The sequence below is a fragment of the Nyctereutes procyonoides genome, unplaced genomic scaffold, assembly GCF_905146905.1.
Source record: "Nyctereutes procyonoides isolate TBG_1078 unplaced genomic scaffold, NYPRO_anot_genome, whole genome shotgun sequence".
NCBI lineage: Eukaryota > Metazoa > Chordata > Mammalia > Carnivora > Canidae > Nyctereutes > Nyctereutes procyonoides.
This window is the reverse complement of record NW_026575121.1, coordinates 49488446-49496659: the sequence shown is the minus strand read 5'-3', so window position 1 is coordinate 49496659 and position 8214 is coordinate 49488446.

Below are 8214 nucleotides of genomic sequence, written 5' to 3'. Positions count from 1 at the left end.
GGGTGGCTCAGTGGTTTAGCGCCGCCTTCAGCCCGGGGTGTGATCCTGGAAACCCAGGATCGAGTCCCACGTCGGGCTCCCTGCATGGAGTCTGCTTCTCCCTCTGCCTGTGTCTCTGCCTCTCTCTCTCCGTGTCTCTCATGCATAAATAAATAAAATCTTAAAAAAAAAAAAAGAAACTAAGGCCTGCCTCTGTCTATGTATTACTCAGCTTTGCTGCAGTAAAAAATGACTCCTTTAAGGAAGAAAAACTTTTCCTCTATGTTCCGTACCAAAAGCCTGTGAATTAGACTGATGAAAACCAGGTTAATAGGGGAAAAACCCAGTTTATTTACATGTGTAACACACATAGACGTTGTGAGTACACGGTGATGAGTAACACAAAGGGATGGTCAGAATTAAGGGTTTATATACCATCTTAATAGGTGGAAGAGAGGAAGAGAAATGTACTTAGAGAAAAACAAATGACTTTTGGGGAAGGTAAGTGGGTTTTCAGGAGAACAAAGAGGAGATAAGAAAATCTGTGATGCTGTTTATCCACAGAGGTATGAGTCGTCTGTTTCCTTTGGAGCCACAGATCTCCCCTGGAAAAGGGCTTTGGGATAAGTTTTATTTCTGTTCTCCCTTCCTGGAAGAGATCTGCCTGAAAGGGGAGTTTGTGGCAGCCCCATTTCCCAGAAGTTGCCACTTTTAGTTAGCTTCTTCTTTTTTTTTTTTTTTTAATTTATTTATGACAGTCACAGAGAGAGGAGAGAGAGGCAGAGACATAGGCAGATGGAGAAGCAGGCTCCATGCACCGGGAGCCCAATGTGGGATTCGATCCCGGGTCTCCAGGATCGCGCCCTGGGCCAAAGGCAGGCGCCAAACCGCTGCGCCACCCAGGGATCCCTAGTTAGCTTCTTATACCAACCTTATAATAATCTTGTTAGCTTCTTATAATAATTATACCAACTCTAGGCTTTGGAGTCCATTCTCACACCCCCAAATCTGAGTAGCTTATGGGAACAAAGATTTATTTCTCAATCATGTCACACCTCAGCTGTATATTGCTAACAGCTCTCTTCCATATGTCTTCTTCATTCCAGAATCTGGTCTGAAAGAGCAGCCCCTACTGGGAACATGCCATTTTCCTGTGGCAGAAGGAAAGCGCAAGTGGCTGAGCCTTGCAGTGTCTCTGAGAGCTTCTATTTGGATGTGGTTGTTTGTCACTTCTGCTCAAATCTATTTGCCAAGGCAAGCCATATGGCCACGCTGGCTATCAGCGAGGCAACTAAATCATATCCCTCCCACAGGGAGGTCACTACAAGTCACAAAGCAACAAATAAGGGGCTATTGCTGGTAAGGGGAGTGAATAACTGGGAGTAATACCATTAACACAGTTGATCAGAGGCTACAAAGATATACCCTAAGGTTATGAGAATCATCTGTAAAGGTTTGGGTGTCACCTTAAAAAATAATAAGAAGTTTGCATTCTGCTTCAGAAATATTCAAGGTGATTTGATTATAGTAACAATGTTTCACTCCTTTGAGAATCCCCAAAGAAAATTGATACCCACCCTCCCCAAAAGCAGCACCGTATTTAGCCACACCTGTGCTCTGACTCTGTATGCTCCCTGGCACTGGCCGGGAGATCCCAGTGGAGAGGGACTGCTTCTCTTACTTCCCTCCAAGCTCAAAGCTTTCTGAATACAATTCTGGGGAAGGAAATGCTATAGCTCCTTGTGGCATACAGTTCCTGTATGATTGATGAATTTATCTTGTTAACTACATTGTTCAGACCTTTGTTTCTTTCTTTTTTTTTTTTTCCAGACCTTTGTTTCTTCAGTGATTTTATTTCTACTTGATCTGTTGCACATTAAAAATGAAGGATTAGAGGTGCCTGGCTGGTTCAGTCAGAGGAGTATGTGGTTCTGATCTTGGGGTCATAAGTTCAAGCCCCACATTGGATATAGAGATTAGTTAAATAAATAAAACTTCAAAGAAAATGAAGGATTAAGCTTTACTATTACAACTTTATTTCCACAGACCTATTTCTCCCTACATCCCATACATATGTTGCTACTTCTGTCTGGAACGTGTTTGCATGGCGTCTTCTATTCTATCCTTTCTTCCTAAACTGATTCCTGCTAATCTTTAAAGCCAAGTGACCACCTCTGTGGAAACCTCCCTGATCTTAGTGATTAATACTCTCATCCTGGGAATGGCCTCTGTGCTTTGCATACATCTTTCTTTGGAGAAAAGAGAATTTAGGGACACATGAATTTGAATGTTATCCAAAGGAAGGTAAAGATGGAGAGGTGACAATGGATGAGAGGGAGAGAGAGAGAGAGAGTTAAAAGCATGAGTTGAAGGTCAAGGGTAGAACCTTGGGGAATTCTCCAGCAGGAAAAGGCAAAGAAAAAAACTAGTGCTCACAAGAGCAGGATCCTGCAGTGTCATGGAAACAGTCTGCTCCCTAGTTGCATGAGCAGCTTGACAGTTCATTTCTCAAACCAATTTCCCGAGTACTCTGGCACTGTAACTGATCCACAGCACAGCTCAGCCTAGTTCGGAAAACACAAACTGACTTGGCATGCGTCATGTTTCTATCTCTACCGATTGCTCAGTGCCTGGGCTGTCCCTGGGTTCTGTGTCTACCACTGGGACTGAGGATGAGGGTGAATGTCAAGGGGCCAAGCCCACCCAAACTCCATCATTTGTAAGGCCCTTGGTTTCTCTGGCGATATAATACTGGTAAACCCATGGTGTCCTCTCATCCAGTTTGCATTTCATCAAATGCTTGGACTAGAAATAATGAGTCATTCATTCAATAAACACTAAGTGCTTACCAGGTGCCTGCCACCGTTCTAGGGTTGACAATATAACAATGAAAAATACAAAGTCCCTGTCCTGAGGACCCCACATTCTAACAATCCTTGCTCCGTTCCTTAAGTTCTCTAGTCATAGGATGGTCCCGAAATCCTGACATTAGAACGGGTGGATTTGGTCTTTGAGAAACAGGCACAGATGCCCACTTCTCCCTGTCCTCTAGGGCTCTATTTTATTTCAAAGCTTGCTTCTTTTTGGCAAAATTCTACTCATAGCCTCAAGAAGTACCCAAGACATGGCATCCTCCTCAAGTCCCCTAAAGCTCTAGCCACAGAAGATACATGGCCAGAATTCTAGGACACAGTGGCATCTGCATAGTCAGGGAATTTCTAACCACTTTGTAGGAATCTCTAGCTTTCTGGTGAAGAATGGGAGCTTCTCTTGCCTTATCTTAACTCTGTCCCTTCTACATGGTGGAGTTTGTCCCTTGCTTATCCCACTAGGAGGTATTTGTTCAGATTTCTCTGAATATAAGCCATCCGACTTTGGTTAACTAAAATAAAAATGGATTTATTCAAAGTACATGGCATAGCTCACAGAGTCAAAGGAGAAGCCAGTATGATGCTTGGTGTGCAGATAGATAAATAAATAAATTTAAAGAACATCCAAACTTTTACAAGCACAAAAGGCAAGTCACAACATATAATAGAACCAAAACATATAATATAATGAAAACAACATATGGGTATAAATAAATTACTAGCAGGGCACATTTTAAACTGTCATAGTTGTTAAAGCTGTAACAAAAAGACAATTGGAGTTGGTGGTGACAGCAAGGACTTCACTTTTTACTCCAGATACTTGTGGGTTATTTGAATATTTTATGAGCAGAATCTATTCACATATTATTTGGCATAATTAAGTTAAAATTCCTACGATTAAAGTAAAACAATGCCAATTTGCTTTAGAATATTTGTAAAATTCAGAAAAAAATACTTCTGAAAAGATAATAAAGCTCACCAGGAGAGTCATTACTTTCTAGGAGCAAAATCATTTGAAAGATTGGTCATACACAGGATTCTCTTGTTTTGATAAATATTCTGAAAATATGCACTCATAACATTTTGTGAAACCAGCTTCCAAATCACTTTAAGCAGTTGACTTGATTTTGTTTGCAGCTAGTAAAGTTCAACGTCAAAATACTCAGAAAAACCACAACTGATTGCAAAAGGATTGGGGGGAAATCGTGACAGATCTTAAGCTACTAAAAGGTGTCTAATGCAAGAGAAGTTTCTGGATTGGTGCTTAAAAAAGAGTTTGACTAAGTCCCATGACTGTGGCCTAATTCAACTAATCCCATGTGGTACTGCCACCAAGTTTATTACCTGCTCAAATCAAATCAATTCTTGCGTATATAAGACATGCTTCAGTGGTTTCAATTTTCTTTTGTCATCAGAAGGACTGAATAAGAACTGAAGTAACTAATGAAAATTCCTTTCATTCTTCATCAAACTGAGTTAGAGATTTCCTAAAGCCAGATTTTCTACCAACCATATAAATCATTAAAAGCCTTTACCCAGAAAGCCACGCACTGCCATTTTCTTCCCCATTGCACTTTTTCTTGTGCCCTATGCTGTACTCTTCTTTATTAGCACTGTTACATTATTCATTCTAAAAGTCCCATTCATTTTATACAGTGTCCTGGGCTAGGATTCTTTTTCAATCCACTTTTGTTTCCATGACTATCTCATTACTGTATTTATGTATCATAGTGCCAAGAAATCACCCCTAATGGCACTATGTAACAAATATAATAGTATTAGATTTTGAGGCATTAGGTACTCTTGTGATCTTTAAAAAACACCCAACACTGCCCACATGAGGACAGTGCATCCTGGGGAGATCAGGTGACTTGTCCAGCTTACAACCATCAATATCTGATGGATTTCCAACAGCAAAGTTGTTTTGTCCAGTGCCACTTGGATTATGATTCAGGAGCAGCAAGGGGCCTGGTATGCAGCTAGACAAAGGATGAAGACAGGCCCCAAATCCCTGTGCCTGCAGACAAGTCTCTTGTGGCATTTTTTAAAAACGACTTTATTAAGGTATAATTTACATGCCATAAAGTTCATTTGTTTTGAGTGTATGATTCATTGATTTTTACTACATTTACAAAGCTGTGCAGACATCACCAAAATCCAATTTGAGAACATTTTTATCACTGCAAGAGAACCATGGAACCCATTTGCTCTCTCTCCCTGTTCCACCCTCTAGCCCCAGGACCACAAATCTGCCTTTACTTTCTAGAGATTTGCCTTTTGGGGGCATCTCCTGTAAATGGATTTATTTGATATGTGGCCATCTCTCTGCACTGTTTTTGTCTTTCTGATCATGAGTTCAGATAGTCATTTGACATAGTAGTGTATTTCACTGTTTGCCCTCTATTTCTGCCACGTGTTCCCATCTTGCCTTGATGAGACTTAAGTCACAATTTCACACCCTCTGTAGGGTACTTGTTCAGTGACCTTCCTATATCTCCTTGTTCAAGTTCAACTTCAAACTGCCAGAACTTCCATTTTTCTGTTTTAGAGGTGGGCTGTCTCTTGTTCTCTTTATGGCAGGGGCAGGGAATTCAGGTCCCCCAAGAGCAGCCTCAACCAATGGCTAAAGAGAGAAGAGGTATAAATACCCTAGCTCTCTGATCTCTTAGAAGGCCTGAAAAGTATTGACTCAGAGTTTCCCTGGGGGGACCAAGCTCTCCTTGTCCATGGTAGTATCTGGCTTGATTGCTGACAGCACACTAGTTGCCTTGCCTTCTGGTCTCACTTCCCTACTCCCCTTACACTGTTTTATTTTCCTCCAAAATAATCTACTTGCCCTGGAATCCTTGTCTCAATGTCTAATTCTGAGGAAATGCAAATTCACTCTCTACCATGGACTCAGTACACAATGAGCCTAATATCAATGTCCATTCCACTCTTGACCTTCTTAACTTGGCATGTTTGGCTGCTAAAGGATGGTTATCATAAAAAGAAAAAAAAACAAGTAATAACAAGTAGTGGCAAGGATGTGGAGAAACTGGAATCCCCATACCTCGGTGGGAATGTAAAATTCTACTATGGTAAATGGTCTGGCGGTGCCTGAAAAGATTCAACATAGAACTGATATTTGACCCAATGATTCCAATCCTAGATATATACCCAAGAGGAATGAAAACACATATCCACATAAAAATTTCTAAATGCATGTTCACAGCAGTATATACATAATAGTCAAAAGGTGGAAAAAGTCCAAATATCTATCAGCTGTGAAATGGATAAATGAAATGTATTATATTACATAATGGAATATTATTCTTCTGCGAAAAGGAATGAAGTACTGACACATGCTACAATATGTCTAAACCCTGAAAACCATGTCAAGTGAAAGAAGCCAGTCACAAAAGGCACATATGGTATACTTCCATTTATATGAAATGTTCAGAACAGGCAAATCTAGAGATAAAGAGTAAATGAAAAATAAATAAATAAATAAATAAGAAGTAAATGAATGGTTACCTCAGTTGAGGGAGTGTAGATACAGGCTTTGGGAGGTGCTGGCTATAGGCTATGGTGTTTCTTTGTGGGATGATGAAAATGTTCTAAAATTGATGTGGTGATGATTGCACAGTTATATGAATACACTAAATTTACATTAAATTGTATATTTTAAACAGACAAATCTTATAGTATGTGAGTTATATCTCAATCATACTTCTACTAGGAAAACAAAACAGCTGCTAAATAGTGTGGCTATCTAGAAAATTGTCCAGGCCATCCTGTGCTTCTATTCACAAATATGCTATTGTATCTTGGCTTTCAAATTTCTGGCCTCAAATCTCAAACTTTAAGACATATAGGTGGCAAATATATGCAAGAGAAAAACAGACAGAAGTTTACTAACCTGTAAACCTCATGTATATGTGAAAGAGATGCAGGGAAAAATGAGTAACTCTCAGAGTGGCTTAGAACTCAGGCTTAAATACTATCTTCCCCTAAAGACAAAAGAAAATAAGGTGTAGGAAGACCAGTAATGGGCAGGTGCCCCAGAAAAGCACAGTAAACATGAATAAAGTTTTTATATAGATTTTGGTTGGTACCTTCTCCATTGATAAGAGTTTAAAATTGTCTCAGATACTAACCTTTGTTCTTCCTGGTAAGAAAAGAGGAGTGACACCTTTATAAGTTTATGTCCTGCTAGTAGGCAAATAAGGAAACGCAGAGAGATATTTTAGTATCTGTTTCTTCCCTGTTGCCCTTAGCTCAAAATAATCCTTATGTCAAAGTGCATATTTGGGGTGGCATGTTCTGGCACTCTTCAATAGCCAACAGTCATTATTAAATGTTGGCAAATTGCTGTGCAGTGGTGAGGGTATGACCTACAGTAAATGGACTTGAAAGCAGAAACTCACTTTTTGTTGAATTATCACACATTAGGTGATATTGGGGCTTCAGAAAAAATAAAAATTCTTAGATGTTCTTAAAGACATTGGAGACTTCCACCAGAGAGCACTGGGTGTGATCTAACACATATCACTGAGGACAGTAAATTTGGTTCACTTAGAGTTAAAACCTTAATATTTCCCACTCATTAAAGGAGAGAGAAAGTGACAAATCCAACATCTCTAACTTGAGAGCTAGTGATCCTACATTTATTGTAGCAGACTGAATTATTTTTCCCCCTAATTAAAAAAATTTCTGGGGATCCCTGGGTGGCTCAGTGGTTTAGCACCCTCCTTCAGCCCAGGGCATGGTCCTGGAGTCCTGGGATCGAGTCCCACATCGGGCTCCCTGCATGGAGCCTGCTTCTCCCTCTGCCTGTGTCTCTGCCTCTGTGTGTGTGTGTGTGTGTGTGTGTGTGTCATGAATAAATAAATAAAATCTTAAAAAAATAAAAATAAAAAATTTCTAAGGCTATTTTGAACATTTTCACACATACAGCAAAGTTGAAAGAATTTTATAGTGAACACTTGTATACTTACCCCCTAGATTCCACAATAAACATTTTACTATACTTTATCAACATCTATCCCTCTATCCTCTCTACTAACCTATCACCCATCCAATTTTTTTTATAAAGGAAATTGCAAACATCAGTACATCTACCCTTAAATATTTATTTATTTATTTATTTATTTATTTATTTATTTATTTATTTATTTATTTAAAAGATTTTGTTTATTTATTCATGAGAGGCAGAGACATAGACAGAAGGAGAAGCAGGCTCCCGCAGGGAGCCTGATGCAGGACTCCATCCCAGGACCCAGGGATCATGACCTGAGTTGAAGGTAGATACTCAACCACTGAGCCACCCAGGCGCTCCTACCTTTAAATATTTAATTAATCAGAACTCAATGTCTGCTTAGTT